This window comes from Neovison vison, chromosome 5, assembly GCF_020171115.1.
Source record: "Neovison vison isolate M4711 chromosome 5, ASM_NN_V1, whole genome shotgun sequence".
Taxonomy (NCBI): Eukaryota; Metazoa; Chordata; class Mammalia; order Carnivora; family Mustelidae; genus Neogale; species Neogale vison.
Window position 1 is genome coordinate 101,241,912 of NC_058095.1, and position 12,414 is coordinate 101,254,325.

Below are 12,414 nucleotides of genomic sequence, written 5' to 3' on the forward strand. Positions count from 1 at the left end.
TTGGGATCTCCCAATCTCTTCTGATTGGGATCTCTTCTGATTTGGGGATAAAAAGAGGTTCAAAAAGAAAGAAAGAAAAAAAAGAAAAAAAAAGAATTAAAAAAAAAGATTGAATTAAATATTTAATCAAGAATTAAAAAAGAATTAAAAAAGAGATTGAAGAGATTGGGATCTCTTCTGATTTGGGGGTAAAAAGAGGTTCAAAAATAAAGAAAGAAAAAAAAAGAATTAAAAAAAGAAAACGAATAAAGAAAAGTATAAAAAAGAAAATATATATATATATTAGATAAACTTGTTAAAAAAACGTTAAAAAAGAAAAGGGTAAAAGTTAAAAAAAATTTAGCAGAAGAAGAGAAAAAGAAATGAAAAAGAAAAAAATTAAATTAACTGCAAGACTAAAAAATCACAGGGAGAAAGCCATGAGTTCCATGGTTTGTTTTCTCCTCCTCTGGAATTCTGCTGCTCTCCTTGGTATTGAAACTGCATTCCTTGGTAGGTGAACTTGGTCTTGCCAGGATTTCTTGTTGATCTTCTGGGGGAGGGGCCTGTTGTAGTGATTCTCAAGTGTCTTTGCCCCAGGCGGAATTGCACCGCCCTTACCAGGGGCCGGGCTGAGTGATCCGCTCGGGTTTGCTTTCAGGAGCTTTTGTTCCCTGAGCGCTTTCTGTAGAGTTCAGGAGGACGGGGATACAAATGGCGGCCTCCTCGTCTCCGGCCTGGAGGAGCCGAGAGCCCGGGACCCCGCTCCCCAGTGCGCCCTCAGCGAACAGCTCCTAGTAACTCCCGTCTGCCTAACCTCCGGCCGCGCTCTGAGCTCACCGAGCCTGCGGCTGGTTCAAGGCAACACCGAGCTGTGAGCTTACTGTCGACTCTGTCTCTGTAGCCGGCTTTCCCGTTCCAATATCCGCAAGCTCTGCAACACTCAGACACCCCCCGATCCTTCTGTGACCCTGCGAGACTTGAGGCCACGCCGACCCCGCATGGGCTTCGCCCTGGTTTAGCCTCTGGAGAGATGTCCCTCAGCGGAACAGACTTTTAAAAGTCCTGATTTTCTGCTCCGTTGCTCCGCCACTTGCTGGGAGCTGGCCCCTCCCCCGGAGGTCTATCTTCCCGTCACTTTGGATTCACTTCTCCGCCAGTCCTACCTTTCAGAAAGTGGTTGTTTTTCTGTTTCTAGAATTGCTGTTCTTCTTCTCTTCGATGGATTTGCAGGTGTTTGCAATCTTTAGATAAGCTCTCTAGCTGATCTCCTGCTAGCTGAAGTAGTCTCAGCCTGCTACTTCTCCGCCATCTTGACTCCTCCCCCCATTTCCTTGGATTCTGTTCTTCCCTTGAAATACTCATTGGGCCAGGCCATAGATGTGAGCATGCTTCTTGACTTCTCCATCCTTGTCATTACCAGCTTGAGTTGGTCTTTTAAGTCAGACCCTAGATATGCATAGGTTATGTTTGCATATACATTATGTCTTATTTCTATAAATTTCAGAATCTGATTAAGTCAAAGTGGATAGCATCTATGATCCTTTTACTTTTTTGTTTGTTTAGTAACTTAGATGGGTCTTTAATATAATCTATAAAATTAGATTTGATAATAATACTAACAACAACTGGATATTAGAATAGTCAGTATGCCTAATGATGTAGATACGTGTGTACCTTGGGAAACATGATCCATTTGTCCCGTAGGGGGACATCTCATAAACTGGCTTCACTTTAAGTAGACATAAGTCAGTGTCTGGCTCTTTGCCTGCAGGTTCTAACATTTAACTTTGTAGCATGCTCTCATCTCTCACAGACTCCAGTTACTTAAGTTGAGCTTAAGTTCAAGACTTGCTTTCTACAATCAAATGCCTACTTCCTTGTTCTGTGGTTGTCACTGTCACAAAGGCTGGAACACAATAGCAGTACATTTGCTCTATGAATAAAGCTGGAAAGTGGGAATTAGACATTCAAATTAGAATTAGAAAGTCAAACCTAGGCATGGTATCAGAGGCTCTAGCTAACATACTTTCATTCCTTTATCTTCACACTGGGTCAGCTTCATTCAAAGGACCTAAATGACCCAAATCCATGGGCTAACATTCCTCCTTTTCCAGGACACTATGTAATTGGAAATCCCAAAACTGGCTGCTCTGACTCTTCTTTATCATTTGCCTATCGCATTTCTCTAAATCGTGGCTGTCACCCCCATTCTGCAAGACACTTTCTTTAGTTAGCCACATTAATACATTAGATCAGGTTATAAGGAAGCCTTTTCGGCCTGCAGCTTATTCTGCTGTCTGAGGTGATCTGCATAGATTTTCTTTGATCCAAGTGAGATGAGAAGAATCCACATATCACTTAATCCAAATTCTCTGGGATTCCTTAGGGTTATTCTCATGTAATAAAAAGAAAACCATGGGGCGCCTGGGTGGCTCAGTGGGTTGGGCCGCTGCCTTCGGCTTGGGTCATGATCTCAGGGTCCTGGGATCGAGTCCCGCATCGGGCTCTCTGCTCAGCAGGGGGCCTGCTTCCTCCTCTCTCTCTCTGCCTGTCTCTCTGCCTACTTGTGGTCTCTCTCTGTCAAATAAATAAATAAAATATTTAAAAAAAAAAAAAGAAAATCATGTACGCTTAATTCCTTATCCTTGACAAAATGCTTTTCACTTCTTTTTCCATTTTATTTTATCTTGATAACTGAGCTCCTTCGTTCAGAGTGGTAAATTTTCTTATTTTGCAGATAAGCCAATAAAGACATTGGGCTAAAGCTGGAAACTGAATTTCTTGCTACCAAGTCCAATAGATAAAGCAGAGGATTCTGGTCAACAAATTTGGATTGGGCTGGCTTTGGTTATTTTCTTCCATTAAACATTATTATAACCAAATTCCTACCCAGTTTATGTAGACATACACACACACAAACAGATATGTATACATGTCAGAATATTTATGCCCATAATTGGCCTATTTTATTTCCTCAAAACATTTTTCTCCTTTAAATTGCCTTTGATAGGGAGGGAAAGAGTGTATGAAGGCCAGTGGGTGAGGCACTGTTGTCAAGAGCATCAATCCTAATCCTTCTACTAAGAGCTGTGGATGTAGTTTCACTTGTTGCCATCTTCCTTCTTATTTTTTTTCCTTATCTGTAAGGAAATCTTAATCTTCAGATATCATGGACCTAGTTTTTTGACATAACCACCCATTTTTTTTTCCTCTTGCTTTTCCAATTAACCAATTAGTCTGGTTATGACTACAGTAACTAAGTATATTATTCTTTCTATCTTATATAGTAAGATTAATGGAATATCTTTATTGTATACACTGGCAAAATTTGGGGACATACCTTCCATATTAATCAAAACCACTTTACTAATTATAGTAAAATTGCATTATGAAAAATAGTAAGTATTTTAATATATTCCCTACTCCTCACTTCCTATTGATCAATAATGTAATTAGATATTCATAAATGAAGTCTCCTATAATGGTTAGTGTTTATTAAAATAAGCAAATATATAAAACTCAGTTCAATTTGAAAGTTCCTTTTTAAAAAGGAACCATGGAAAGCTTGTCTTCACATTACGGTATGGTGAGATGGATGATAATGGTAAGTTCAGGCATAAGTACAAATATGTTATTAATACATGTAGCCACACTGCAACTTAAATTGACAAAAGTGATAGAGACACTACACAGGGTAATTAAAATGAGACCATTAAGTAGAAATCTGCACAAAAATGGAGAATTTTATGCTTAGATACATAATTATTCTTGGCTTTTATACGTACTGCATTCAAAACAGTTTGGGCTAAGTGGCTTTATCAATAGAAGAGATTGGATCCTCAGAAATTATAACATTACTTAGTAAAAGTTTCTAATGTAATGGGGCAGAAATTTTACTTTATCAATTTTAATTGATGTAATTATAGCATTGATGAATATCTTTTTATGTATTTGTGTATCAATGTCCAACTTTTGATAATCTTAAAAGGTAATTACAATTTCATTACAATAGCATCAAAAAGAATAAAACACTTAGGAATAAATTTAACAAATGAAGTGCAAAACCTTCACTTATGTAAGCTACAAAACACTGTTGAAAGAAATTAAAGATTTAAATAAATGGGAAGGCAACTCATGTTCATGAATCAGAAAATACCCCATTTTTAAAATGGCAGTACTCTCTGAACTGACTGATAGATTCAATGAAATTGATGTCAGACTCTTAGCTAATTCCTTTCAGAAGTTGAAAAGCTGACTCTAAAATTCATAAGCATTTACAAGAAATGTGGGATGGCCAAAACAATGCTGAAAAAGAAAACTCACACTCTCTGATTCCAAAACTACTATGAAGCAATGATAATCAAGACAGTGTGGTAATAGTAGAAAAATAAACATATATTTCAATGAAAAGGAACTAAAGGTCAAGAAAAAAGTCCATACGTACATCTATGATCAACTGATATTTGACAAGGGTGTCGAGACCTTTCAATAGGGAAAGAATTGTCTTTTCATGAAACCATGTAGAGGCAACTGGATCACCCCTTGAAAAAGAATGAAGTTGAACCCTTACCGCATTGCATATTCAAAAATTAAATAAAAATGGATCAAAGACCTAAATATGAAAGCTAAAAATATAAAACTTTCACACGAAAACATTTGACTAAATCTTGATGAAATTGACAAAGCATTCTTAGATATGACAGTAAAAACATGAATTACAAAAGAAAAATAGATTAATGTGGACTTCATCAAAATTAAAAACTTCTGTGCCTCACCATGAAGAATCCAGAGAGCAAGACAACATTGCAGCTCATATATATGATAAAAGATTTGCATTGACGATATATAAAGAACTCTTAAAATAAATAATAAGATACAAATAATCCAATGAAGAAGGGCAAAGGATCAGAATAGACATGTTTCCAGGGAAATCACACAAATGGCCAATAAGTGCATGAAAAGAACTCAGCACCATTGGTTATCAGGGAAATGCAAAACAAAACCATAGGAGATAGCACTTCACACCCAGTAGGATGGCTAGAATAAAAAACTCAGAGGAAAAGTGTTGGTGAGGATGTGGAGAAATTGGGATTCTCTTACACTTCTCATAGGGATGTGCAATTTGGCAGCTGCTGTGGAAAACAGTCTGGCAGTTCCTGAAATGATCATACACAGAGTTACCATATAACCAGACATTCTACTCTTAGGTATTTGCCAAGAGAAATGAAAACATATGTCCACACAAAACCTTGAATCTAAAAATTTATAGCAGCATTATTCATATTAGCCAAAAGGTGAAAACAAACCAAATGTCCATGGTTAAACAAACTATGATATATATATACTGTGGATTTTTACTTGGCTCTACTGAAGTGCTAACAGAAGTTACAACATGGATCAAACCTGAAAGCATGCCAACCAAAAGAAGTCACAAAATACCACATATATAATCCAATTCATATGAAAATCCAGATTAGGATATCTATAGGGACAGAAAGGAAATTAGTGGTTGTTTAGGGCTGGAGGGTAGTGAAATGGGAGCATAAGATGGTGATGGTTAAAGAACACAGGTTTCCTTTTTGAGGTGATGAGAACATTTTCAAATTGACTATGATAATGTTTGCACATATCTGTGAATACACTGAAAACCATTGAATTTTACACTTTAAGTGAGTGAACTACATGATGGATTTATTTCAATGAACTATTTAAAAAGATAATTATTCTTCAGATGACTTAAGAATTGGCTAGAGAATTCATTATGATTGAATATAAAACATTTTCAGCTTTTTTAAAAGATAAAATATAAAATAATTATAATTATATTGACTTGTTTTGCTTTAGACAAATTTATTACCCATTTATCATCGGCAGATTGAAGGTTAGGTTATTTACAGCCATTGAGCAACATCTTAAAAATCTTTATTTTCAAAATTGAAAGGGCTCACTTTTCTTTAATTTGTAGAACAAATTCGATGATTTCCACATCTCTTTCCTTCTCTACTTTAAGAGAACCTTGTTATGATAAACTCCTACATGAAATCCTAAAGACCAACTTCAGAACAACTACTTCTCATCTTCAGGAAATGACATAAGACATCTCTTGTTCTCTGTACCCAAAGTAGGTTAGGTGCCTTTCCTAGATGCTCCCTCAGGGATATCATGCTTGTTGCACTGAATTATTATTTTCAGAAAATTTACCTTTTTTTAGTTCAGTGACTTTTTGTTTTATTATTTTATTCTCAACCTGTATCATAATGCTTATCACAAAATGTGTCCTCAATTACTGCTTGTGAATGAAGGAATAATTGTTGCAAAAGACAACATATCAGGTGGCTGGATAAAAATATAAAGACATTAATTGATCAGTGTATCATTAATTAAATGTATCATTAATTAAATACATTTATTCTAGGCATGACATTAAAAAGTGTGAAAAGTTTAAAAATGTTTGGGATGCCTAGGTGGTTCAGTTGGTTAAGTGTGTGCCTTCAGCTCAGGTCATAATAACATAACACCTCTGTGTGTGCACATACTCTCTCTCTCAAATAAATAAAATGTTTTTAATAAAAAATGTTTCTGAAAGTGTGTCTTTTCTGTATTTCCTATTACATTTCTACCTCAAAGAAACTAAAATACATACCTCATTTAAAAGAAAATGGGTTTTTTTCAATGGTTTGATGAGGGATGAACAGAAAGAAATCCAGTTTACAAACACTGACTGCCAACCACCAACTGTATGGTGAACAATATCATTTCTAATCTCTTACAAAACAAAACTAAGTGAAAGCTTCCAGTCTTGACTTTGTGAGCTCCTCTAAAAAGTATAGTTCATCTTTTTATCCCTGTGTTTATACCCAGAGACCAATTTCTAGCTGGGCATAGTGAAGGGTGGAAAGGAATGATAGAAAGTAAAAACAAAATTAAAGATCTAGATCATCTAATGAATTCAGTTACAATTTCCAACTTAGTATTTTATAAAGTGGAAACTCTGAACTGTGTAGAAGAATTCCAGTTGTTTCCATTGATGCAGCAATTGAGATAATTGCCATATTTCCATCAGAGAATCAAAATGTTGTGATGTTGTCATAATAACTTGGCCAAAATTCTAGTCCCTATTTTTAAAATTTTATTTATTTATTTATTTTAAATAAACATATAATGTATTTTTATCCCTAGGGGTACAGGTCTGTGAATCGCCAGGTTTACACACTTCACAGAACTCATCATAGCACATACCCTCCCCAATGTCCATATCCCCACCACCCTCTCCGGTCCCCCCTCCCCCCAGCAACCCTCAGTCCATTTTTTGAGATTGAGTCTTTTATGTTTTTTGAGATTGAGTCTTTTATGTTTTGTCTCCCTCTCAATCCCATCTTCTTTCATTTTTTCTTTTCCTACCCCCCAGCCCCCCCACATTGCATCTCCACTTCCTCATATCAGGGAGATCATATGATAGTTGTCTTTCTCTGATTGACTTATTTTGCTAAGCATAATACCCTCTAGTTCCATCCACGTGGTTGCAAATGGCAAGATTTCATTTCTTTTGATGGCTGCATCGTATGCCATTGTGTATCTATGCCACCTCTTCTTTATCCATTCATCTGTTGATGGACATCTAGGGTTTTTCCATAGTTTGGCTATTGTGGACATTGCTGCTATAAACATTTGGGTGCACGTGCCCCTTTGGAGCACTACGTTTGTATCTTTAGGGTAAATACCCAGTAGTGCAATTGCTGGGTCATAGGGTAGTTCTATTTTCAACTTTTTGAGGAAACTCCATGCTGTTTTCCAGAGTAGTTGCACAGCTTGCATTCCCACCAACAGTGTAGGAGGGTTCCCCTCTCTCTGCATCCTCGCCAGCATCCGTCATTTCCTGACTTGTTAATTTTAGCCATTCTGACTGGTGTGAGGTGGTATCTCATTGCGGTTTTGATTTGTATTTCCCTGATGCCAAGTGATGTGGAGCATTTTTTCATGTGTCTGCTGGCCATCTGGATATCTTCTTTGCAGAAATGTCTGTTCATGTCCTTCTAGTCCTTATTTTTATAAGTATTAGTGATACTTTTCCTTTCTAATGCAAACCTTAGAGATGATTTTAATTAGCATGGGAATTTTAGGCCACACTCTTATTCAGTCATTTGTGTGTGTATGCACTAAATTACATTGTTTTTGGTCCATATATATTCTCATGTAGTTATAATTTTATTATTCTAATGTTATTATTTACATCAATTAAAGACCCAAATTATTATTCTTAATGTTATTAGTAGTAATATTTTGTTGTGCACTGTTAAAACCAAAAAGGACCATTTAAACAAATGATTGGTCATTTTATTATTTATTTATTTATTTATTTTAAAGGTTTTACTTATTTATTTGACAGAGAGAGAGACATCACAAGTAGGCAGAGAGGCAAGCAGAGAGAGAGGGGGTAAGCAGGGCCCTCGCGGAGCAGAGAGCCTGATGCGTGGCTCGATCCCAGGACCCTGGGATCATGATCTGAGCTGAAGGCAGAGGCTTAAACCCACTGAGCCACCCAGGTGCCCCTGATTGGTCATTTTAATGGTACCTAAATATTAGTTTCAAATTTAGTAATTACTCTTCAGAAATAGGTGGGTGAGATCATAGTACAGCAATACTAGGTTTTTTTCAAATAGCAACTGGATTTCAGGAAGAAGTGTGCATTTGGATTTTTTTTTTTTTTCATTTCTAACTTTCAGTCCCGAAATAGCAGCTTTTCTTATTCTTTATTGCTTCTCCATCAGATTCAGGAAGTTGGAAGAAACATAATGGAACTGAAATATATTTTCTTTATATTTTTTAAGCTCCAGAAAATCGATCCTGCTGTAATATTTGGATGACTAAGTCAGTGTTTTCTCCTAAGAATGATTTATCTTCTTTCTTGTCACCAGTTTTAGTATTACCTATATGTTTGCCCGTCACCAGTCCTCCTCATTCTCTTTCTATATCGTATGAAAGCCCATTCCTCAAGATGAATTTCTTCTGTAAATCTGTATATATACTAATGGACTTAGAAAAAAAGATAGGAAAAATAAATATAGTTAAATATAAAACATAATGGTATAAAACTTAGGAAAAAAAAAAAGGAGAGAGTTTTCATGATCCAGGCCTAGATAATTCTTTGAAGTGTTATAAAACATAAAGTTGAAAAATTGGATTTAATCAAAAATTTTAAATTTTGCTCTGCAAAAAGACCCTTATTAAGAGGATAAAAAGATGGGAGAAAACATTTGCAAAACACATTTCTGACAAAAGACTAGTGTCTAGAATTAAAAAAAAATACTCTCAAAACATTAAACACACATATAATAATCTAATTAACATTTAAAAACACATATAATAATCTAATTAGAAAATGTGCAAAAGACATGAACAGAAATTTCACTATCATACAGATGACAAATAAGCTCAAAAGGAGTTCAACATCACTTAGTCTTCAGGGAAATGCAAATTAAAACCCCAATGAAGTATAATTACACAATGATCAGAATGAATAAAATAAAAATTGGTGACTACATCAAACACTAGCAAAAGTTCAGGGAAATTGACTCACTCATACATTGCTGGTGAGTATATAAGTAATACAACCACATTGGGATACAGACTGGCCATTTGTGTGTGTGTGTGTGTGTGTGTGTGTGTGTGTGTGTGTGTGTGTTTTATAAAACTAAGCATGTGGGGTGCCTGAATGGCTCAGTGGGTGAAAGCTTTTGCCTTAGGCTCAGGTCATGATTCCAGGGGCCTGGGATCAAGCCCTGCATCAGGCTTTCTGCTCAGCGGGGAGCCTGCTTCCTCCTCTCTCTCTGCCTGCCTCTCTGCCTGTCAAATAAATAAATAAATAAAATCTTAAAAAACAAACAAACAACCAAACAAACTAAGCATACAACTACCGTACCGCCCAAGAATTACAGTCCTGGTCACAGAAAAAACTGTACATGAATATTCATTGTAGCTTTATTTGTAGTAGCCAAAGATTGGGAACAACCAAAATATCCTTCAGCGAGTGTAGTGTTGAATTAGGTAAATTCATATCATGGAATAGGACTCTGCAATAAGAAATGAACAAACTGTTGATAGATGGAACAAATTGGATGAATCTGCAGAGAATTATATTGAGTGAAAAATGCTAATCCCCAAAGGTTACATACCGTATGATTCTACTTGTATAGCAATGTTATAATTATAAAAATGGAGGACAAACTAATGGTTTTCAGGAGTTTGCAATTGGGAAGTGTTAGGAGATGGATGTGGTTTGAAAAGGGGCAACACCAGGGATACTTGTGGCAATAGAAATGCTCTGTATGTGACTATGGTTGTAGATACACAAAGCTATACATGGGATAAAAGTTTGTAGAACTAAATACACACAAGACCACCTACACAGGTATAAGGAAAACTGCAGAAATCTGAATGAGATCAGTCAATATTCTGCAATTTTGTATTGTAGCCTTAAAACATGTTTGTTTCCATTGGGGGAAAAATGGTAACTGGTACGTGAATATCCTTATATTATTTCTTACAACTGCATATGAATCTATAGTGATCTCAAAATTTAAAAAAAAAACTGAATAAAAAAAAACAGAGGAAATAACTATTCGGTTAATGGTTTTGGTGCCTTTATTTATTCTACATTTCTACATTCCTCTTTGGTACTTCTAAGTTTAGGAAGGTGATATAACATAGTTCAGTATTTTAGAGATAGATGAACATTTCCATCCAGAAGTTTCAAATATCAGCAGATAAGATGGAAATGAGTGCAATCAATGTTGAATTTGCAGTTCCTCCATAGCAGGTATGTGAAAAAACCAGTTTCCAGCTTTCCCATAGACCACCAGGGCATTTTGCATTCTGAATGTTGAAGTAACACATTAAGTTATTTCCTGGGAGTAAATTAAACCTTTAACTATATTGACACCCTGAAAGAAAGTCAATGCAGATAACCTCTTATTCCCAGAGTGGGGAAACCTGGCTTGTTATCTGCAGGCTCAGGAAATGAAAATCTTTAAGAAAAAAGACATTGGGTAAAACAATTAGATATAAGGGAAACCATAAAAACAGATCAATTACAATTAATTAAAAGTCTGGATTTAAGAAAATTCTTTAAAGTAATGAAATTTTGGTCCAGTTATGATCTAAGGCTGGAGGAACAGGATTTGCTAATGTTGGGAAAGAGAAATATTAAGTCTTAAATACCTAAAAGAAATCCAGAATGGCTAAGATCTCGTGTGTGTGAAAAGATGATGCTGGCCCATGAAGTGGGGCCACTTTTTGAAGGTCATACTATGGACTCTTTACTTAATCACTAGAAAAATAGCTCTGCAAGATAGTGAACAGAAGATAAAAAAGAGCATATTGGCCTTTTAGAAAGACGTTGTCTCTCAAGTACTCCTCAAAACCTTATGGTTGACCCAATAATGTTTTAGCAACAGGGTATGAATAGATTTGAATAGATAAAAACAATTAATGAATTTTTTTGAGTGGGTTCAAATAGCTCTGCTATATTAAATAGCTCTAGAAAAGTCTTCCATGATACCCTATTAGATAAAAAACAAGCCACTACATTATAAGTATAGTATAAATTCCATTCTTGATAAAAACAATAACAACCCATAACCTATACATATATTTATGTATTTATTTATATTATAAATTATATATTAATATATTATTATATGTGTATTTTATAATATATATTAATATATTTGCAAAGGCAAGGAAAAACATGAAAAACAGCAAATTATTAGCAGTGATTCCATTAGGAGACTGGGAATCAAGGAGAGACAGCAAATTTTAATTGAATGAAAACAATATTTTTGAGTAGTTGAATACATAAGTTTCACCTATGAAATTCAAATGGTAGAAATACATGAACTGTGTGAAACAAATAGAGATGCTCCAGAGCACCACTGTCCAGTAGAAATGTACTGCAAGTTCCAAATGCGAGTCACATGTGTGTTTTAGAAATTTTCTAGTAGCTGCAACAAAAAATTAAAAGAACCATGAAACTAATTTAATTCATATATTTTAACCCAATGCATCCAAAATACTATCATTTCAACATGTAACCAATGTAAATATTGAGATATTTTGCTTTGTTTTCATACTAAGTCCTTAAAATCCAGTGTGTGTTTTACACTTATAGACATTTCAGGTGCTTAGTAGCCATATGTCACTAGTAGCCACCGCATTGGACAGTGCAGCTCTGGAGGAAGCTGATGGTTTTCCTACTGGTAAATTTCACTGGCAGAGACAACTTCACTCTGCCAACTCAGTGACAGCATGACCCTATTAAGGCCCTAGTCTCATCGTCTCAATCTCATGTTAGCTTCATATTTTCCAGCTCTATCATTTTTCATTTGAGAAGGTTTAATTTTATTTCAGACATTTTATTATTACCGTACTGTATAT